The 23,930-nt window shown below is 41.1% G+C and overlaps 1 protein-coding gene and 1 long non-coding RNA gene across 5 annotated transcripts in view; one reads left to right on the forward strand and one right to left on the reverse strand.

Moving 5' to 3' along the window:
* The window catches only part of MTUS2 (microtubule associated scaffold protein 2), a 688,859-nt gene that overhangs the window by 424,577 nt on the left and 240,352 nt on the right, over positions 1 to 23,930 (forward strand). The gene's annotated exons all lie outside the window — the stretch shown is intronic.
* LOC134759846 (uncharacterized) lies at positions 1,493 to 12,311 on the reverse strand. Its single transcript, XR_010136691.1, has 3 exons — positions 12,172 to 12,311; positions 4,639 to 4,808; positions 1,493 to 2,067 (listed from the first exon to the last, which is right to left on the reverse strand). It is a non-coding gene; the product is annotated as an uncharacterized LOC134759846 (long non-coding RNA).

The raw sequence follows: 23,930 nt of genomic DNA on the forward strand, positions 1-23,930 counted from the left end.
CCAAAAAGACAGAAGATAAGTACTCGTGAGAATGTAAAAAAAAAAAAAAAAGAAAAGAAACATGTATACTGTTGGTTGGGATATGAATTAGTTCAGCCATTATGGAAAACAGTATGGAGGTTCCTCAAAAAATTAGAATTACCATATGATCCAGCAATCTCATGACAGGGTATATATCCAGAGGAATTGAACTTGGTATGTTGAAGGGATATCTGCATTCCCATGTTCATCACAGCATTGTTCACAACAGCCAAGACAAGAAGACAGCTTAATGTCCATTGACAGATACGTGAATTAAAAAATATAGCATACAATGGAATGTTGTTCAGCCTTTAAAAAGAAGGAGATCCTGTCATTTATGATAACATGTATTAGGGTTCTCTAGAGGGACAGAACTAATAGGATAGATGTGTATACAAAATGGAGTTTACTAAAGAGTATTAACTCACACCATCACGAGGTGAAGTCTTACAATAGGCTGTCTGTCTGCAAGCTGAGGAGCAAGGAAGCCAGTCCGAGTCCCAAAACCTCAAAAGTAGGGAAGCTGACAGTGGAGCCTTCAGTCTGTGGCCAAAGGCCCAAGAGCCCCTTGCAAACCACTAATGTAAGTCCAACAGACCTAAAAGCTCAAGAACTTAGAGTGTGATGTTTTGAGGGCAGGAAGCATCCAGCATAGGAGAAAGATGAAGGCTGGAAGACTGAGCAAGTCTGCTAATTCCACCTTCTTTTGCCTGCTTTTTTCTAGCTCTGCTGGCAGCCAAGGGGATAGTGCCCACCCAGATTAAGGGTGGATCTGCCTCTCCTAGTCCACTGATTCAAATGTTAATCTCCTTTGGCAACACCCTCACAGACACACCCAGGAACAATACTTTGCATCCTTCAATCCAATCAAGTTGACACTCAGTATTAACCATCACGGTGGATGAACCTGGATGACATTATGCTATAGGTAAAATAAGCCAGACACACGTGACAAATGCTGTATGATTTCACTTACATGTGAAATCCATAAAAGTCAAACTCATAGAAGCAGAGAGTGGAATAGTGATTGTCAGGGGATGGAGGGTGGGGTAAATGGGGAGATCTTGGTCCAAGGATACAAAGTTTCAGTTATGCAGGATGAATAAGTTCTGGAGATCTAACATACAGCATGGTGACTATAGTTAACAGTGCCATATTCTACGCTTGAAACTTGCCGAGAGTCATCCCTAAGTGTTCTCACCACAGACACACAAAACAGGTAGCTATGTGAGGTGGTGAATGTATTAATTAGCTTGATTATTACATTATTTCATAATGTATACGTATATTAAAACATCACGTCACACAGTAAATATATACAATTTTTATTTGTCAATGATGCCTCAGTAAAGCTGGGAAAAAAGAACACATACTCTCTAAAGCCAAACGAAATTTATTTTGTTCTATTTTATTTAGAATTTGTACACTTGAGAAACAGGGGCGGAGGTGAGGAGAGGGTCCCAGTGTTCCAATTCCATTTGCACGGTTGCCTGGGAGTCTGGGTTGACAGTCATACCAGTACCATGGCTAATGGTTCAGTTCTGGGCCTCAGTCTGTATATAATTATAGGAACTATGCACAATATGTCTTCTATTAATTCGCTTCAATTAAATTTAGCAAATACTTATTGGGAATGTATTACAGGGCAGTTATTGTGTTGGGTGCTATGAGAGTTATGGTCTTGATTGCCAAGGATTCATGGTCTAGTGGGACGGGCAGATGGACAGAACTGTGATGTAAAGGAACATGCATATGCACATGTGTGGGGAAGGGCATATCTGACAAATAATCTGAAATGAGGGAGATGCAATAGCTGCTTTTTCTATTTTACGCTGCGCATTTATGTTGCTTTCATTTTATCCTTACTGTCTCCTGTTCTTTCCCTCCTCTCCTGGCCCAGTAGAGCAGACAGAATATGCACTTTCTCTTGTGCTGGAGGTAATCTAGGAGTGAGGCCACGTTAGATTCTGGGGGTAGAAACCAGAGTGGACAGATGAATCCAAGAGGTTCTCAAGTTTTGGGGGCCTCACAGAATCCTTTGAAAATCTGGAAGAAAAAAAAAAACCCAGAAACTGATCAGCTCCATTCTCAGAAAAATACTTCTTTGTGCATGTGGTTTCTGGTTTCCTGAAGCCCCTCTGTAGACCTCCTAGGGTGAAGAACTGCTGAAGTCAATGTCAGAGAAAACCTGTTCAGGTTTTGATTGCAAGTCCTTCTGGAAAAAGAAATAATTTTGTTTCAACCACACAATAAATAAACAGACACACAGATGCCATGAGAATCAGTTAACGTGGCCACTGTCTCATCAGGATATAATTTACCCTTCCTAGCACTGTCTAAATATGGTTACCAGCATTAATACTAACAAACTATGGAGATGTTATGAACTCAGTCCCCATATGGGTAGAGTATGGCAGCAACTATGGTCTAATCAGCCGTCTCTCCCAACTGTAAGAATTCAAGCATATAAAACCCCAGCTACCAGATGTGATGCTGTAGAAACCATCTGCAAGTTTAATGCTGTTGTAATGATGATGGAAAGACTCAGTGTGAAATCGAATATCTGATCTTTGTTTACAAAAGTCAAGTATGTTGACTCCCACTTTTGCTATTTCAATTGCATTCACCCTGTATGAATCACAGTTGTAATACTAACACATTACTTTTGTCAGTGTAAGATAAAAAATAAAGTATTATTTTTTCTTTAATTGGATTCTCAATGCACTGTAAAAATTTCAGTGTGTTATCATCTGAGGGTAATTTGGTTCTGGGTAATCTCATATGATTAAAATTTCTAAACAGTGGAACCCTGATTGTGGGATGCATATTCTTAGCAAACAAATGCAGTTTTTACATTTCTTATGATTTTATTTATGAAGAGTATTTTTAATGAACTGCATTTGATTTTTTATCTCAAATCTATTCCTTTACTTTTGACTTGCTTTTCTTTTTGTTAAAAGTCAATAAGTGTAACAGTTTTATGAAAACCTTATACAATTCAACCTTATAAAAAAGAAAAATTATATTTCTTTTAAATGAGAAAAGATGCCTCATTTCTCCTTTCTCTGCCCTTATCAGCTTCTTTAATGACATTACATATTTGTTTTTATGTTATTGATTATTGACAAAGAAGAGAGGAAAAAGTAAAAACATATTTTACATTTAATATGTATCAAATACACGCTGCCCTAATGTGAAATTATGAAAAGGGGAAGACCCTTCAACAGAGTTGAAAGAGCCCCAGCCCTGGGTTACAGGGCTTAGAGGTTATTTCTAGCTCTGAGCCTACTTTTCTATACAGCCTTGAGCAAACCACTTACCTCTGTCCATTTCTCTTTTCTTGTCTTTAAAATTGACAGAACAATTTCATGGAGACTTTAAGTGAAAATCAAATGCTTGTCACAATATAGCACCCCTCCATACACAAACATCTTGGTCTTCCCCTTTCTCAGTAATTGTATTATTTATAAGGAGGTATTCATTTATTTACTTGTGTAGTACATTTTTGCTTTGTTGGGACAGGGTCTCACATTCCCAGCATCTAGCACAACGCCAGCACACTATACTGACTCTCTCATCCTTCTCAAGTCACATCTCCTGGGAAGCTTTTTCAGAGCGGCCGCCCTCCCACTAGGTGGAATTGACATTTCAGTCTCTCTTCAAACCCCTGCCTACCCAGTACAGATTTCTCAAAAATCACATGCTACATTTGATTGCATTTGTTCTGTTTAAGTTTTTTTGTTCTTGCAAGTTCATCAAGGGTTTCTTGGACAAGAACCCTGTCTTAGTTATCTCTGTGTACCAAGCATCTAGGATAGTGCACTGTCTACAGTAGATACCTGATTTTTAAGTGAACGAAAAACATTACGATTGTGGAGGTTGGGCTAGCGCACTAGGTGAATTGACTTATGTTCTGGCAGTCTGTCCAATCCACCTTAGAAAGCCTTGCCCATTTCTGGGTGGGCATGGGAGCTGTGGTTCTGAGAGGTGTGCTGTAGTTAGGGTTACTGTATGTGCTGCCTTGCCTGCCACACTCCCATTTCTGGCCCACTCACCCTGGCATCCCATTCAGCTTAGCGTTCATCCCAGATATATGTTACTTTAATATTTGGAAAATGTTTAGAGAGTTTTAAAAGTAATTTCATAGGGCTGTATTATGATTTTCTTCATGTATAACTAGATATATTTTACATATCATAAAATTCACCAGTTTCAGAAGTACAATTCAATGACTTTTTGTCAATTTACTGAGTGGTTCAACCATAACCATATCTGGTTTAGAATATTTTCATCATTTCAATAAAAGCCCTCATGCCCATTTATGGTTAATCCCTATTTCTATCCCCAGCTAGTAATCTACTGTCTATCAATTTGCCTTTTCTAGGAATTTCATCTAAATGGAACCATGCAATATGTGGTCTCTTTTGTCTGGCATCTTTCACTAATGCTTCTGAGGCTCATCTGTCTCGTAGCAGGTCTCATTCGTTCATTCCTTTTTTATTGCTGAGTAGTATTCCAATTTATGGATATACTACCTTGTATCTATCCAGCTAATAGAACTATATTATAATTTAAAACCAATTATTTGGTAATAAATATTTCAAAAACACTGGATACCTTATTATTTTGGTGTCCCCTGTCTCCTCTGAATTATCTGTTTGGATGGTACCAGCACCCTGGCTACAGAGTAACTTGTCCACAGGTAATTTCCAGTGTAGAGAATCCTTAGCCAGATTGGTTTGATTTTTGTTCATATCAATATTTCTTGAGCACCTTTGTGCTGGATCCTAAAGATGAAAAAATAAGTAAGATATCATCCCTGCCTTTGAAGAACTTATAGTCTAATAATAACAGTTAATATTTTTGAGTACCTACTATTGACAGGTATGGTTCTAAGTATATTACATGTATTATCTCGTTAAATCCTCACGATAGCATATGAGGAAGATAGTACCATTGTCATCTTTTACAGATTAAACTGGTTCAGAGAGGTTAAGTAACTAGCCCAAGTAACTTCCACTGGTTTAGGAGACTGGATGTATGGTAGATGGTGGTGCTGGTAACTGAGATAGGAAACTCAGAAAAAAATAATAGTTCTTAAAAGGCACGAATGGAAAAGATATAAAGAGAGTTTGAGACAGATTGAATCTGAGATACCATGGGACGCTTGAGGAGAAATTTTCAACAGGTGTTTGTATCTACTCATTTAAAGCTGGGGCATGAAATCAAAGCTAGAAATATAAATTGTCACTAGCATATAAGAGGAGTTAAAGTCACAAGAAAGGATGCCACTCAGGGAGAGTGTGTAGAAGGAGAAAAGCTGAAGCTGAGCCTTGGGGAGCACCAGTGTGCACAGGAAAGCTGGAGCAAAGCAACTCCACACCCAGAAGAAACATCGGGGATATGGGAGGAGAACCAAAAGATAGCTGGGCCACAGAAGCCAATAGGCAGACAGGTGAGGCAAGTAAAGCAGCAAATGCAGCATAAAGACCCAGGAAGATGACACCAAAAGTGTCTCCTCACTGTGCGAATGTGGAGGCTATTGATGACATTTGCTTTCAAAGACTGGCAAGGTTGGAAGCCAGTAGTGGATTTAGAAATTAATGGGCCATAATTACAAGTAAGGGCTACTCTTTTGAGAGATTCAAGAACTAAAGCCTTGAAGCCTTAGAGCATTAAAGGAAGATTTTCTTTTCAATATGACAGACTTGAGAATACTTACACACTTGGGGTAGGGAGCCCAGAAAGGAGAAGTGTTGAAAATATTAATATAAGAGAGTAAGGAAACAATTCAGTAGTTCTCAACCCTGGCTATATGTGAGAACCACCTGGGCTGGAGAAAGCAGTTGGGGGGATGCCGTTTAAGAACAGAAACTCTCATTAGCTGGTCTTGTAGAAGGGCTGAGGCATTGATAAAATTTGTATAGCTCCCTAGGTGATCCTAATTTATAGCCAGGGTTGAAAAGCACTGGGATAATTGATAGAATGGTATTTCAGAGGAGGTGGGAGTAGATGGGATTAATAGCAACACAGAGGCATTGGCCTTGACCAGGAGAACAAGTATGTGAGTCTGTGAGACCAGGGGTGAGCATGAGTATGTTTGTAGATAAGTTTACAGATGTAAAGGTAGGAAGTTGAAGTAGCACATGCCTATTCAGTATTCTCAGTTGAAGGGTGAGGCTAATAGGTGAAGGGAGTTGGAGCTCCGTGGCTTGAGAAAGGAGGTAAAACTTTGGAATACGTTCTGGAGGGAGTAGGGTGGGGAGTTGAACTGTGGTCAGCTTGTGCAGATGGCCCATCTGTAGTTGGGGACACACAGTCCTAATGCAGTTCCAGTGTGAAAATAAAACCTAAAAGGGCCATTTCCTCCAGCAGTCTGGGTGCAGAGAGGGAGACTTACAGTCATGATCCAGGGCTGGGGTTTTGCCTAGAATGGGTTCAGTAAGGACAGGGTGGTAGATTCTGAAGATCCCACTGATGGAACAGTACAAGAGTTTTCAACCATGGATCCCAGGAAAAGGAGAAAAGCAAGTGAGGGCAGAGGAGCCTGATTAGGAGGAAATGAAGGGCATGGAGACTGAATGGGCCACTGAGATCCAGGTGAAAGACTGGTAAGGTGAGTGGCATGAACACACTGGCAGGATGGGAGCTCGTGGTTGGCGCATGCTATTGGAAGTTAGGCTAATATGGATCAGCTCCAAGGTGCAGTGCTTGACTGTGGTTAAGGTTGAATGAGGTAAGATTAAAAGTAAAAGTCAGTTGAGTGGAAGATGTAAAGGACATATTAGGCTAGGGTATTGGATGTATCATTTATCTGGAGATTGAAAACATCCTATAAAGGGTTAAGTTTGAGCTGTTAAAAGATGAGCCTGATGCCCATGTTTTTGATGAATAAGAGAGGACAATCATAGACATGCATCAGGATTAGTGAGATAAGGAGAGGTAGATGTTCAGCCATGAGACTCAAAGCAGGGGAGAATTTTACCAGAAGGTGGTAGATAATTCATGGTTTTTGTTGGAATGAGGAAAGCAGACATGGTAAAACTTTCTTCCAACTCAACTCCATAGTATTTAGGCCGTGGAACAGGTAGCATTTTCCACTAGAGAAATCTGCGGGGGAAAAAGAATCCTGGGAAAAGATGAGTTTGGGGTAGGCAAGAAAGTGCAAGGTATGTTCTAATCAGGAGCTGGTGTGGAAGGGAGGTGTTTCCCAAAGTCTGGCATTGAGTAAACAGCAACTGCACTGGATAACAGGGACCTTCAGCCTGAGAGCTGGATTCCTGCTTCAGGTCTCCTTCCATCCCTGTAACTCATGAAAGAGAAAGTCTTCATTTACGTTGCCATTCTTTAAAGATCCCTCTATCACTTGCTAATCTTGCTTTCCAGCAAAGACAGAGTAGGCCTTAGGCATAAAGCTGGATTTTAATAGGGTCTTGTTAGTATTTCATCTATTTTAATTTTTTTTTTTTTTTTTTTTTGAGACGGAGTCTCGCTCTGTCGCCCAGGCTGGAGGGCAGTGGCATGACCTCCGCTCACTGCAAGCTCTGCTTCCCAGATTCACGCCAGTCTCCTATCTCAGCCTCCTAAGTAGCTGGGACTATAGGTGCCTGCCATCACGCCCGGCTGATTTTTTGTATTTTTTTAGCAGAGACGGGGTTTCACCATGTTAGCCAGGATGGTCTCGATCTCCTGACCTCGTGATCTGCCCTCCTAGGCCTCCCAAAGTGCTGGGATTACAGGCGTGAGCCATCGCGCCCAGCCTCATCTATTTTAATATTACCTTGTAGTCATAGAAAATGATCCTGGTATATTTATGTCATATAAAATCCTTTGTAAAATATGTATTTAAGTCTTTAAGAAGCAAGTTCATTTTTAAATATTCAGTAAATAATAGCAGAAGTGGCGAAAAAATAGCAAAGGTGGTATGGGAATGACCGGGGTTTTGGAAGTTCTGACCCAGGGGGTGATTTATGAAGGACAGGATGCAGGGGAATGATTTAAAAGGGACAGCAGGCAAGAACACTAGGGAAGGAAAGGAAACTATGAGAAGATAAAGGGTCCAACATCCGAGGCAGACCTAGACCATTCGGATCTTCTGAGTTTCCTTAGGATAGTCCCCAGAAGCAGAAGAGGCCCATGGAGCTCCTCTGCCCAGATCTCCTGTTGCTGCTCAACACAGAACTCAGAGACCAGAGAGCCGGCTGAGCCAGGGCAGCCTTTGCAAGACTGTGCTTCCAAGCAGCTAGTGGGAATTTTGTGTGCTTATTAATGAAGGTTCTTAATGGAGTCACAGGAAAAACCACAGACCTACCAAGTTGGACCCAAACAGCACCTTGCTATGGCTTCTTTTCTCCCAAGATGTAGTTCATTAGGAATAAGTTTCTGAGTGTGTATAGCTGAGGGTACTTGGGTTTTAAAGCAATGGAGTCAAGCAAAGACAATAGTGAGAGGTTTTTAGCCCTCTACAAGGAAAACTACAAGATGCTGTCAAAAGAAATCACAGACAACACAAACAAGTGGAAACACATCCCATGTTCATGGATGGGTAGAATCAATATTGTGAAAATGACCATACTGCCAAAAGTAGTCTAGAAATTCAATGCAATTCTTATCAAAATACCACCATCTTTCTTCACATAACTAAAAAAAAAAATTCAAAAGTTCATATGGAACCAAAAAAGAGTCTGCATAGCCAAAGCAAGGCTAAGCAAAAAGAAGAAGTCTGGAGGCATCACAGTACCTGACTTCAAACTATACTATAAGGATATATTCTCCAAAACAGCACGGTACTGGTATGAAAATATGCACACAGATCAATTGGGCAGAATAGAAAATCCAGAAATAAAGCCAAATACCTACAGCCAACTGATCTTTGGCAAAGCAAACAAAAACATAAAGTGGGGAAAGGACACCTTTTTCAACAAATGAGGCTGGGATAATTGGCAAGCCACATGCAGAAGAATGAAACTGGATTCTCATCTCTTAGCTTATACACAAATCAACTCAAGATGGATCAAAGACTTAAATCTAAGACCTGAAACCATAAAAATTCTAGAAGATAGCATCAGAAAAACCCTTCTAGAAATTGGCTTAGGCAAATACTTCATGACCGAGAACCCAAAAGCAAATGCAACAAAAGAAAGGTAAATAGATGGGACTTAAAACTAAAAAGATTCTGCTTGGCAAAAGAAATAATGAACAAAGTAAACAGACAACCCACAGAGTCGTAGAAAATCTTTGCAAACTATGCATCTGACAAAGGACTAATAACCAGAATCTACAAGGGACTCTAACAAATCAGAAGAAAGAAAATTCCATCAAAAAGTGGGCAAAAGACATAAATAGACAATTCTCAAAAGAAGATATGTAAATGGCCAACAAACACATGAAAAAATGCTCATCATCACTAATTATCAGGGAAATGCAAATCAAAACTTTAATGTGATACCACCATACTCCTGCAAGAATGGCCATAATCAAAAAATCAAAAAATAATAGATGTTAACATGGATGTGTGAAAAGGGAACACTTGAATACGGCTGGTGGGAATGTAAACTAGTACACCCATTATGGAAAACAGTGTGGAGATTCCTTAAAGAACTAAAAGTAGATCTACTATTTGATCTAGCAATCCCATTACTGGGTACCTACCCAGAGGAAAAGAAGTCGTTGTAGGAAAAAGATACTTGCACATGCATGTTTATAACAGCGCAATTCACAATTCCAAAAATATGGAACCAGCCCAAATGCCCATCAATCAACAAGTGAATAAACAGAATGTGATATATATGCCATGGAATACTATTCAACCATAAAAAGGAATGAAATAACGGCATTCGCAGCAACCTGGATGGAACTGGAGACCATTATCCTAAGTGAAGTAGCACAAGAATGGAAAACCAAACATCATATGTTCTCACTCATAAGCGGGAGCTAAGCTATGAGGATGCAAAGGTATAAGAATAATATAATGGACTTTGGAGACTCGGGGAAGGGTGGGAGGGGGGTCATGGATAAAAGACTGCACATTGCATATAGTGTACATTCCTTAGCTGATGGGTGCACCACAATCTTGGAAATCACCACTAAAGAACTTATCCATATAACCACCTGTTCCCCAATTGGACTTATTGAAATATAAAAAAAGAAAAAATCGATCGTATCCAAAGTATACGATACCCTGTAATTTTCTTTTTTAAAAATTTTTTAAATATATTTTTTATTTTATTTTACTTTAAGTTCCAGGATACATGTGGTGAATGTACAGGTTTGTAACCTAGGTATACGTGTGCCATGGTGGTTTGCTGTACCTATCAACTCATCACCTAGGTTTTAAGCCCCACATGCATTAGCTATTTGCCCTGATGCTCTCCATCTCCTCCTCCAGCAACAGGTACCAGTGTGTGTTGTTCCCTGCCCTGTGTCCATGTGTTCTCATCGTTCATCTCCCACTTATGAGTGAGAACATGTGGTGTTTGGCTTTCTGTTCCTGTGTTAGTTTGCGGAGGATGATGACTTCCAGCTTCATCCATGTTCCTGCAAAGGACATGATCTCATTCCTTTTTATGGCTGCATAGTATTCCATGGTTTATATGTACCACATTTTCTTTATCCAGTCTAGAATTGATGGACATTTGAGTTGGTTCCACGCCTTTGTTATTGTGAATAGTGCTGCAATAAACATATGTGTGCATATATCTTTATAACAGAATGATTTCTTTCTTTCGTTCGTTCGTTCGTTCTTTCTTTCGAGTCTCGCTCTGTCACCCAGGCTGGAGTGCAGTGGTGCTATCTCGGCTCACTGCAACTTCTGACTCCCAGCTTCCAGCAATTCTCCTGCCTCAGCCTCCCAAGTAGCTGGGACTACAGGTGTGCACCACTATGCCTGGCTAATTTTTGCATTTTTTTAGTAGAGACGGGGTTTCACCATATTGGCCAGGCTGGTCTCGAACTCCTGACCTCATGATCCACCTGCCTCAGCCTCCCAAAGTGCTGGGATTACAGGCGTGTGTCACTGCACCCACTCAAAACAAATGATTTATATTCCTTTGGGTATATACCCAGTAATGGGATTGCTGGGTCAAATGGTATTTGTGGTTCTAGATCCTCGAGGAATCACCATACTGTATTCCACAATGGTTGAACTAATTTACATTCCCACCAACAGTGTATAAGTGTTCCTATTTCTCCACAGCCTCACTAGCATCTGTTGTTTCTTGACATTTTAATAATCACCATTCTGACTGGCATGAGGTGGTATCTCATTGTGGTTTTGATTTGCATTTCTCTAATGATCAGTGATGTTGAGCTTTTTAAAATATGTTTGTTGGCTGCATAAACGTCTTCTTTTGAGAAGTGTCTCGTCGTGTCCTTTGCCCACTTTTTGATGGGGTTGTTTTTTTCTTGTAAATTTGTTTAAGTTCTTTGTAAATTCAGGATATTAGACCTTTGTCAGATGGGTATTTTCCAAAAATTTTCTCCCATTCCGGTAGGTTGCCCGTTCACTCTGATACTAGGATTTCCTGTTTAATAAATGGTTCTGGGAAAATTGGCTAGCCATATGCAGAAAACTGAAACTGGACCCCATCCTTACACCTTATACAAAAATTAACTCAAGATGGATTAAAGATTTAAATGTAAAATCCCAAACCATAAAAACCTTAGAAGAAAACCTAGGCAATACCATTCAGGACATAGGCATGAGCAAAGATTTTATAATGAAATAACCAAAAGCAATTGCAACAAAAGCTAAAATTGACAAATGAGATGTAGTTAAAGAGCTTCTGCACAGCAAAAGATACCCTGTAATTTTCAAAGTAGTTAAAACAAGTTTAAATAAAGTCTAAATTCTTTCTTAAAAAAATAATAAAATAAAATGGATATGGAAAACCAGGTGGCATATAATACTCAAACAGTGAAAAATAAGGAATAACATGTTCAAGTTGAAATATTTTGATTATGTTGTGGTGTCATTGGCTCTTGTCTTTCTGCTGTGACCAGGGCATGTTTCATTTGGTCATCAAAATCCCGAGGAGCTCAGTTGTATGATTTGGAACAAGAACATGAGTTTCAGTATCAGCATGCCATCTTAATGGCCTCAGAACAGTGCTATTGATTATGACCATTCAGAAAAATATGATTCTTGCTTACTTGACAAATGAAGAGCTGCCTCATTGTCTTAATTCATCTTTGGAAATAATGCAAGCATTTCATCACTCTTGCATGGCTGAATTTGCATCCGAGATCATCTTGGAGCATTTCACAGGAGCTACACTCTGGAGGGAAATACTACACGTAGAGGCAGAGAAGGCAGACCTGAGTATCACACAGTAAAAGTAGAATCCTCACCTTTCTGTCCACTCTCCACATTTCACAGAGGAGAGGGAAGGATTTTGATTTTATGCTTTCAGAAATTTTGGCTTAAATATGACTTCTCATTTTGAAAAATAGTGATTAATGTTGTCACATCTAGTCTCTTAGGATAAACTGCTTTACAAATTTAACATTATGGTTTGGAAATTTTCTTAGTTAAGTACCAAGAATTTCTGTTTTTTATTACCCATAAATTTCAATTTAACACCAACCTGCAAAAAAACAATAATCTTTAGTGCTCAGAAGATGTGCAGTCCCCATAGAGCAGAGCAAACTGTCTATATTGACCAAAGTTTTAAATACCAGAGCAGCACTGATACTGCTGTTGGGAACAGGTATCACCCATGGGGTTTGTGGTTTATCAGATACTGTCACTGATTCTCTTGCTCCACATGAAATGCTCCCTCTTTTCATTGAGAGTTCAAAGTGTAGAAAAAGAAGAAACTGACCAGATGGTAATTTTTAATATAAAGTTGTGAATGTGGCTTTAGTGAAGACTGCTGAGTGAATACAAGAACAAGATCATTTAGCATACAATTAACAGCACAAGCTTTGGGCTTAAAAACTTGAAGTTCAAATCCAAACTCTGTACTTACTTAGGCAAGCCCCTTAATATCACTCAGCCTTGGCTTTCTCACCTGTGAAACTGGGAAGATAATAATACTACTAATAATAATGCTTACCATCTGGCATGGGCATGAGGTTTTTAAACCATTTTTAAAAGTTACCATTTTGACCATTTTTATTAGATTGGTGCAAAAGTAATTGCAGTTTTTCAAAAACCTCAATTACTTTCACACCAACCTAATAAGTGTATAGTACGGTACGCTAAGTACATTTACATTGTTGTGCAAGCATCACCACCATCTACCTCAACGTTCTCATCATCCAAAACAGAAACTCTGTGCCATTAAACACTGACTCCCCATTTATCCCTCCCCCCCAGCTTCTGGCAACCGCCATTCTACTTTCTCATCTCTATGAACCGCTATTCTACTTTTCTCATCTCTATGAATTTGCCTACTCTAGGTACCTCCTATGAGTGGAATGATACAGTATTTGTTCTTTCCTGAGCATGGTAACTTCAAGGTTCATCCATGTTGTAGCATATGTCAGAATTTCCTTCCTTTTTGAGGCTGAATAATATTTCATTGTGTGCATATACCACATTTTGTTTACTCATTTATCTGTCAATGGACATTTGGGTTGTTTCCACCTTTTGGCCTATTGTAAATAAAGTTGCTATGAACATGAGTCTACAAATATCTGTTTGAGTCCCTGCTTTCAGTTCTTTGAGTATATACCTAGGACTGGAATTGCTGGATCACACCGTAATTCTGTTTAATTTTTGGAGGAACCACCATGCTGTTTTGAGTTTATAGTGTTTATAGTGAGAAATTAGAACAAAACACTTGGATTCTTTCTCAACTTTGCACTGAAGCTTGGCATAGAAATAAAACTGATTTGCCTTCTAGGCGCCAGGGCCTCTTCTCCTGTCCAAACTAACTTTACAGGTAATAGTATTTTTATAATTACTATCTAAATACTATTATAATATAATCGTATCTTAATAATTACTATTAAGTAATCCCCTTTCTACAAATTAGTGGAGAGGTACTTCCAAGTCATGGCTCCTAGTTAGATCATGAAATACTTGTTCCCATGGACTCATTATATTTTCTGGCCGAGTCATTAAACTAGGCCTCATTCACAAACAGTGTAACCAAATGATAATAAATGTACCCATAACCCTTTTGGCCTCATCCTGATAGTTAACCTTTTCTGGAGTAGGTCTAAATGTGTCCTGGCCGCAGTGAGTGAGGGGTTGCTGCAGGGATTGCATGTTTAGAAAAGGTGGGAGGCAGGAGAGGACACATGGTTTTAGGTGCTGCCAGAAAACTCCTTCCAACATCTAGAATTTCTCACCCTAAAGCAGTGATATGGTTTGGCTGTGTCCTCACCCAAATCTCATCTTGAATTTTGGCTCCTGTAATTCCCACATGTTGTGGGAGGGACCCAGTGGGAAATAATTGAACCATGGGGGCAGTTTCCCCCATACTGTTCTCATGGCATGAATAAGTCTCACGAGATCCCTCATACTGTTCTCATGGCATGAATAAGTCTCACGAGATCCCCCATACTGTTCTCATGGCATGAATAAGTCTCACGAGATCCCTCATACTGTTCTCATGGCATGAATAAGTCTCACGAGATCCCTCATACTGTTCTCATGGCAGTGAATAAGTCTCACGAGATCCCCCATACTGTTCTCATGGCATGAATAAGTCTCACGAGATCCCTCATACTGTTCTCATGGCAGTGAATAAGTCTCACGAGATCCCCCATACTGTTCTCATGGCATGAATAAGTCTCACGAGATCCCCCATACTGTTCTCATGGCATGAATAAGTCTCACGAGATCCCTCATACTGTTCTCATGGCATGAATAAGTCTCACGAGATCCCCCATACTGTTCTCATGGCAGTGAATAAGTCTCACGAGATCCCTCATACTGTTCTCATGGCAGTGAATAAGTCTCACGAGATCCCTCATACTGTTCTCATGGCATGAATAAGTCTCACGAGATCCCTCATACTGTTCTCATGGCAGTGAGTAAGTCTCACGAGATCCCTCATACTGTTCTCATGGCGTGAATAAGTCTCACGAGATCCCGCATACTGTTCTCATGGCAGTGAATAAGTCTCACGAGATCCCTCATACTGTTCTCATGGCATGAATAAGTCTCACGAGATCCCCCATACTGTTCTCATGGCATGAATAAGTCTCACGAGATCCCTCATACTGTTCTCATGGCATGAATAAGTCTCACGAGATCCCTCATACTGTTCTCATGGCAGTGAATAAGTCTCACGAGATCCCTCATACTGTTCTCATGGCAGTGAATAAGTCTCACGAGATCCCCCATACTGTTCTCATGGCAGTGAATAAGTCTCACGAGATCCCCCATACTGTTCTCATGGCAGTGAATAAGTCTCACGAGATCCCCCATACTGTTCTCATGGCATGAATAAGTCTCACGAGATCCCCCATACTGTTCTCATGGCATGAATAAGTCTCACGAGATCCCCCATACTGTTCTCATGGCAGTGAATAAGTCTCACGAGATCCCCCATACTGTTCTCATGGCATGAATAAGTCTCACGAGATCCCTCATACTGTTCTCATGGCAGTGAATAAGTCTCACGAGATCCCTCATACTGTTCTCATGGCATGAATAAGTCTCACGAGATCCCTCATACTGTTCTCATGGCATGAATAAGTCTCACGAGATCCCTCATACTGTTCTCATGGCAGTGAATAAGTCTCACGAGATCCCTCATACTGTTCTCATGGCATGAATAAGTCTCACGAGATCCCTCGTACTGTTCTCATGGCAGTGAATAAGTCTCACGAGATCCCTCATACTGTTCTCATGGCATGAATAGGTCTCACGAGATCCCTCATACTGTTCTCATGGCAGTGAATAAGTCTCACGAGATCCCTCATACTGTTCTCATGGCATGAATAAGTCTCACGAGATCCCTCATACTGTTCTTATGGCAGTGAATAAGTCTCACGAGATCCCTCATACTGTTCTCATGGCATGAATAAGTCTCACGAGATCCCCCATACTGTTCTCATGGCATGAATAAGTCTCACGAGATCCCCCATACTGTTCTCATGGCATGAATAAGTCTCACGAGATCCCTCATACTGTTCTCATGGCATGAATAAGTCTCACGAGATCCCTCATACTGTTCTCATGGCAGTGAATAAGTCTCACGAGATCCCTCATACTGTTCTCATGGCAGTGAATAAGTCTCACGAGATCCCTCATACTGTTCTCATGGCAGTGAATAAGTCTCACGAGATCCCTCATACTGTTCTCATGGCATGAATAAGTCTCACGAGATCCCTCATACTGTTCTCATGGCATGAATAAGTCTCACGAGATCCCTCATACTGTTCTCATGGCATGAATAAGTCTCACGAGATCTGATGGTTTTATAAGGGGTTTCCCCTTTCGCTTGGCCGTCATTCTCTCTTATCTACCGCTATGTAAGACCTGCCTTCCGCCTTTGGCCATGATTGTAAGGCCTCCCCAGCCACATGGAACTGTGAGTCCATTAAGCTTCTTTTCCTTTATAAATTACTTTGTCTCTGGTATGTCTTTATCAGCAGTGTGAAAATGGACTAATAGAAGTAGGGAGAACATTCTTCCAGTGGGTAACCTAGAAAGAGAATTGGATGTTTATACTAAAGGTGTCTCTTTGGGACTTTTCTGTCATTTTACATTTTTGGCCTTTTTTTTTTTTTTTTTTTTTTCCTTCTCAGGGCTTCATCCTGGGTTCTTTTCTCTCTCTAAAAATCGCATCCCTGGCTGGTCACAGTGGCTCATGCCTGTAATTCTAGCACTTTGGGAGGCCGAGGCAGGCAAATCACTTGAGGTCAGGAGTTTGAAACCAGCCTGGCCAACATGGTGAAACCCTGTCTCTACTAAAAATACAAAAATTAGCCAGGTGTGGTGGCACACACCTGTAATCCCAGCTACTCAGGAGGCTGAGACAGGAGAATCGTTTGAACCCAGGAGGCAGAGGTTGCAGTGAGCCAAGATAATGCCATTGCACTCCAGCCTGGGTGACAGAGCAAGACTCCATCTCAAAAAAAAATTAAAAATATAAATAAATAAATAAAAATCACATCCTCCTGTGGCTTTATATACTATCTCTATTTACTGCCCATTCTCAATTTTCCACCTCCAGCCCAGCATCTGTCCTGAGCTCTTTTATTTATTCCTGTATTTATTTGACAAATTTTATTGAGTCCTTGCTATGGGATACATCAGTGAATAAAATAGACAGAATTCCTGGAGGGCTTACATTCTAACAGGAGGAGACTGTATTAGTCCATTTTCATACTGCTATGAAGAAATACCTAAGACTGGATAATTTATAAAGAAAAAGAGGTTTAATGGACTCACAGTTCCATATGTCTGGAGAGGCCTCACAATCGTGACGGAAGGCGAGGAAGAGCAAGTCACATCTTACGTGGATGGCAGCAGGCAAAGAGAGAGAGAGCTTGTGCAGGGGAACTCCTCTTTTTAAAACCATCAGATTTTGTGAGACAAATTCACTATCACGAGAACAGCACAGGAAAGACTTGCCCCGTGATGCAGTTACCTCCCACTGAGTCCCTCCCACAGCACATGGGAATTTCTTCAAGATGAGATTTGGGAGGGGACACAGCTAAGCCATATCAAAGACTAAGTAAATAAGTAAACATAATAAGCCTGAAGATGACATAGTGTGTTAGAAGATGAGATAGGTTCTGAAAAAGAAGTGACACAAGATAGGGAACCTGGACCATGATGAGGATGAGAGGGTTGGGTTGCAATTGTGGCTAATTGTGAATAATTTTAAGTGTTATTCTATGTGTAATATCTTCCTTCTTAGATGCTTAGCTCCACTGGGGCTTACATTCTGTCCTGAGGCACAGAGGATGTTCTTTTTAATGAGATGTATGATTGAGTGAGTAAAGGAGGCAATGAACAAACAGGCACACAGGAAGACAGAGGCAGAATGGCCTGGACCTGCACCCAGGCTGTGGGATAGAGTGGGGAAATGGATTTCAAAAATATTTTCTGCAGGAACAAGCAGAGGCATTTGTCAATCAAGTTGACTTGATGGACCTTAGTACAGTACAGCAACAAGTCGTACCAACACTGAGGTTTCTGACTTGGAAGATGTGTGCCATGTGGCCGTGTTGCTGTTCTGGGAAAGCTAGATGCCAGAAGCTCATAGCCTTCTCTGTGTTTCATTTGCTTAGGCAGTGGGATTTCCATTCTGAAAACATACCATTAACAAAGAATTTTTCCAATCCCATCTTGGTTTAAAAGTAAGCTCCTCTCCCATCTCCTAAACCTCCAATTCATTTAGCTTTCTCTGCACCAATGATTCTTTACTTGTGACAAGAAATAGAGGAGCACTTCACAGAAATAGGAAAACACTGCTAGCTCTGATTACATCCACCTCACCTCTTCCTGCAGTTTTTCATCTTTTTATACTCTTGATCCAGAAATATACAACTGCCAGCCATGCTAGTAATCCAACTCTACACAGATATGGACCTCTTGCTTTTTTGCTTTCTCATTCTTCCCTCATTCTGTACTTTTAAAGTTATAATTCCCACGCCATTGTTTTTTAAAAGCTTGTTTCTCTGAGTGGCTTACTTGAATTAACTGCACCCTGTGATTTTTTCGTGAAAGATGCCAAGTTCTGAATATCCCCTAGCTTATAAGCAAGTGATTTTTTCCCAGCGGTGCACACATGCATTGGCAGTAAGTAGCTCCCCAGTGAACATTTTCTGACAGCAGCCCCTGTAATTGCACCCCACTTAGCTGGAGGCAGATGTAAGCAGAAGTGGCCAAGGGAGCTGCAGCTCTCCTGTTCTGAGCAGAGCAGAGACAGAAGGGTTCAGATAGAGGCATGGTGTTATTTCTGAGATTAATCATAGGGCTTTTCCATTTGAGACAAGATTAAGTGAGGATTTCCTCCTCTGTTAGATGAGTTTCCACTGGGATTTTTTACAGCCCCCTCTGCTCCATCTGTCATTCTGTCATCCAAAATTGACATTTTGACTATTTACACACAAAACTAAAGAACTAACCCGTATTAAATATTGGTTCTACATTTCCTTTGGCTCATTAGTGGCATTTTTCTATGGCAGTTTTACATTTGTCTGGAAAATAAAATCAAAGACTAAGTAACACTGTAAGAAACATACATAAGGACCAACTTTAAGATCCTAGGATTTACCCTTTGGAATTTGAGTGCACTTTCATCTTGCATTTTGAGTGGAAGGAGATAGGAGAGCACAGTTTCATGGTTTGCTGACTCGATTCACAACTCCTATCTATGAGGCTGAGCTGTTGATCACAGCCTGGGGGGTGGGGGAGGGCGTGACTGAAAGGTCATGGGAACTCCAGGAGCAGGGACAGTGCTACCTAGGAGGTGAACCCAGAGCTAATGGGCCCAGCCACTGGAGAGTCAGCATTCGGGAATAGCCTTCAGTTTCTGGACACGCTGCATTGAATTATTGAAAGCACTCCAGCTTTGGAGTCAGACAGACCTGAATTTGAAGTCTGACCCTGTATTTACTGCCTTTATTATCTGGCCTGGTTCAAATGACTCAATCTTGGGTTCTGCTTTTATAAAATGAGAAGATTACACAGATTAAATGAGTTCATCTATGTAGGTGCTTAATAAAAGAGTTTGACAGGCATCTGTACTCTGGTCAATGTTAGTTCCTGTTTGTCCCAGGCTCCAGGCGGTATGACAGTGGCATCATCTTAGAAGGGCACTAGAGTATTAGCATAATACCGAGATGATAAATCAGACATGAAAAGAACTTGTTAGGGATCCCATCTGTGTTGTGATACAGAGCTTATCCCAATGGCGGTTGGGGCCATGAACCAAGGGGAGCTGGTGCCCAGTGTGGGCTGTCTGTGTTCCCATGCAGTGACTTGGAGAGAGGAATCTGGTGGCCACGGTGGGGCATCTCATCCTGGGCTGGCTTATCGGGGAAGCATAGTGGTCAGGACTGAGACACTGAAGGGGCCCAGGTGCCAAGCCCTGTAAGACGAGGTCTGTGAGATGAAGCTCAGAGCCAGAGGGGCTACAGAGAGGGGCGTGGGCTGAGCCCAGAGTGGGCAAGGAGGGCAAAGCACCATGGAGGGACAAGGGCAGGGCCTCCTTCCTATTGTCACACTTTCATGTCCTGAATCTCTCCAGGGTCTGCACATGTAGCTGGCACTGAGGTCATTGTGAACAAGATAGACTCATATTTCATTGGCTAAAAACAGAGGAGAAAATAAATAGAAGACTTAATTCTAGCTTTTGAGAGTGTTTGCCACTTTGCAAAAACAAACAGCATCTCTAACAAGTAGTTTCTAATTGCTGTGGTTTGCTCTTCATTGATCCTACACCAGCTTCCTCTGCTTTAAATGAACTTTCTTCATACCTCATTCAGGACCCTCCACGACTTGGAGTTCCTCCTCCAAATTGGGGCTCATTAGCATATCTCAACCATTAAAACCTTATCCAACCAGGTATTCTCAAACCAACATGACTTGTCAACAGTAGAATCAGCTCCTCTCACCTGCTTCCAGGTACTTCCTCCTGGAGGTTGCCTTCTTCTGGCCTGACCTCCATTGTTGCAAAATAAAAGATGGACCTCGGTATTCTTTACTATATACCTATATGTATATTTACTGTCGCCATCTCCCAGGTACATTTCCCTGCCCTGGGACACTGCTTAGCTGGGACCCTTCCTTTGTCTCATCAACCTACTGGACCAGGTTCTCATTCTTTCCTTGCCCTTGGTCTTGCCCTATTCAAATCCATTTTCCCACTCTATAGCCCTGGTCATCTTTCCAAAATGTACACATGACCATGTCAGTCCTTTATTGAAAACTTGCAGTGGCTTCATGTTGCCTTCAGAATGGAGTCCAAACTCCCTAATGCCACCACGTGGGGTGTGGAAAGGCCATATGCTGTATGTGCAGAGGACTTTGGTGCCTCAGAGCAAGATGTCATCACCATCTTCTGCTACTTTCCCACAATAGTTTCCTGTGGTTGTGATGCCTGAGCTGGATTTTAATGAATGAAACAGAGTTCACCTGGCAGGCACGGAATGAGAAAGGCATCCCAGGTAGAGCGAATAAAAAATCATGGTATATTCACAGCATGATCAACAATCCAGTGTTGTTGGAACTCAGTGTGAAGGAGAGAGTGGCCTTATTTGATCTTAAAAGGAGTGTGGATTTTATTTTATAAGAGATGGGGAATCATTGAAAGGTCGTCAACTGGGAATAATTTATATTTTAGAAAGAGGAGGTTGGCAAAGAGAGTGAAGGAAGGAAGGTAACGTTCACTGAATACCTACTGACATGTCAGAGACTCTGCTGGATGTTTTAGGTTATTTCTTTTCATTTTTACCAGAACCCATTTTGCAGATGAGGAGAAAACTTAGATTCAAAAAGATTCTGAAATTTTTCTGAGACCACCTAGCATATAGTAGTGGATCCATGTGCTTTCCACTAGGCAGATGGCTCCAGGGGGCCAGGGTGGCCTCAAGAGTCCATGGGCCACTGGGCACTGCAGGTTGAGGGCTCACGGTCTCGTCCCTCTCCTGCAGGTGCTCTTTCCCTGAAGCCACCTCTACTCAGCACCATGTAGGACCAGCACTGGAAAGAATTTTTAGGAGTTTTCTATTGCTGCCTAACTAATTAGCACACACTTAGCCGCTAAAAACACCTATTGAGTAGCTCACACATAGAAGAGCTGAGTTCTCTGCTCAGGATCTCAAAGCCTGGAATCAAGGCATTGAATGGAATGAGTGCTCATCTCCAGGATCTGGGGAATAATCCACTTCTCAGCTCATTCAGATCATTGGGAGGTTTCACATCCTTGTGGTTGTAGGACTGAGGTACCCTTTGCTTGCCCAGCAGCTAGACGCTGCCTGCATTCCTTGCTATGTGGTCCTCCACCTTCAAGCCAGTGACAGTGTGTTGAATTCTTCTTGTGCTTTGAATCTTCAACTTTCTCTTCTGCCTCCAGGAGGAAAAAAAATGCTGTACTTTTCAGGGGCTCATGTGGTTAGGTCATCTCCCATTCTTAAAGTCAACTGTGCCACAGAACATAACCTAATCCCACGAATCAAATTCATCATATCCACAGTCCTGGATTCTGCAGGGTGTGTCCACCAGGAGCCATGGCTGTTTGGGAGACATCCTAGCATACAACCTACAACACATGCCTTGATTACATGTATGTTCAGAATTTGCCATTATTTAAAATAAACATTTTCTTTTTTGGGGTAGCCCAGGATTTTGTTCCTATCTGCTGCCTAACTTACCAGAAGTTTCCTTAGAGAAGAAGATCTTAGCAGATGTTGCATTTCATAAATATTTTAGGAAACAATTTATTTCCCTTCTGCTTAAGCCTGAGGGCTGCAGACTGACCCACTCTTTCCTTTCTGTGTATACAGCCTTGGTGTCTCATTGTTCAGGGTGGGAAACAAGGAAGGTTCAGGTTATCACCCCACTGACCTACCTGGGGCCCAAAGCCACCACCACTTAGTCAAGGAGCTTTCTCAGAATTCTGTGCCCTTCAGCCATGTGTTCAGATGAATAAAGAATCCAGACTAATAAAGGTCCTGCTATTGATTAAAATGCTTCAGCATATCAACCTTAGTTTATGAGTTCTAAGTTCTATGAATAATAGATACTTTTACTTATTTTCCACTTACAAACATTCTTCAATTGCATGTATTTTTTAAAACAATAACAAAAACAAAAAGTGAAAAAGAAACTATTAGCCTACCACTGCTCAGGGTCAGGGCGGAGAGTGGAGAGAAGGTAGAGAATGTGTGTGATAGTTCTGCCCCCGCACAGCTGGTCCGTCACCCTGCACTGTGGAAAGACAGGGTGACTGAAGTGTTTGCTCGTGCCTGGGTGGCCCCCTCATGATCAACCAGCAGGAGATATGCCTTTATTGGAGCACCTCAAGAAGAAGCAACTGAAGAGAGAGAAGAGTGTGTAGAAGAATTCAAGTTCAGGAGGGCCCGAGCAATATCAGAGTCATAAAATTCAGAGGCAAAGAGACACACCTGTCTCTTCCCTGCTTAAGACTTTGTGTTGAAGCTGCTGGCATCTTCCTTGGGGGAATTCCCCTCAGGAAAGGGATAAACTGAAGCCTTTGTTTATATCACCCAAAAATTTAGAGGCTTTAAAAAGATGGTAAAGTTTATTTATTAGCCTGTTTATGATAATTTGCAAAAACAGTTTGAATACTATTTGCTCAAATGATTTTATGATAGATTTGAAGATGTCTGCGATTTTATTTTGCATGGATGATAGCTGGGATAGCAGACACCCATCAAAGAGTTACCAATAAAAATGAATAAAAATAGGTCTCTTGATGTTTGGCATTTTCTATTAAAGAAGGCTTTCAAGGAAAAGATCATCAGAAACTTTCAGAGGCCAGGAGAGGGGAGCCTAACCTTTCTTTAGTGTGTACCACATATCACATACTCTATACATGATTTTTCAGTCCCAACAGTGCTTGCTTTTCTGATGTTACAAATGAGAACACAGGTTGAGGCAGGTCACGGTCCCAAAGTTGCTGTGTACCCAGTGCTGTGGCAGCACCTGCCATGGTGCCCAGTGACCATGGAACCCAGTGACCACACTCTACTTTCACCAAAGCCAACAGCCGGAGCAAAGAAAAGAATTTACTTTGTTTTGATAGATGAGTCTAGTAATTTTAGCACTTTTAAAACTGTTTATTTCTCTATATAGCCATAGGATGCTTTCAGTGAATGAAATCTTCTCCACTAAACCATGATGATTTAAGTTGCTTGAAAGGCAGCACCATCTGTTTTCCATTGGGCTCCCCAATAGAACACAACACAATTTCAGTTGAAATCAGTTGCTATTTATGTTTTCAAGATATTTTTTCTTTGGACTTTAGTACAGC

The sequence above is a fragment of the Pongo abelii genome, chromosome 14 (assembly GCF_028885655.2).
Source record: "Pongo abelii isolate AG06213 chromosome 14, NHGRI_mPonAbe1-v2.0_pri, whole genome shotgun sequence".
Taxonomy (NCBI): domain Eukaryota; kingdom Metazoa; phylum Chordata; class Mammalia; order Primates; family Hominidae; genus Pongo; species Pongo abelii.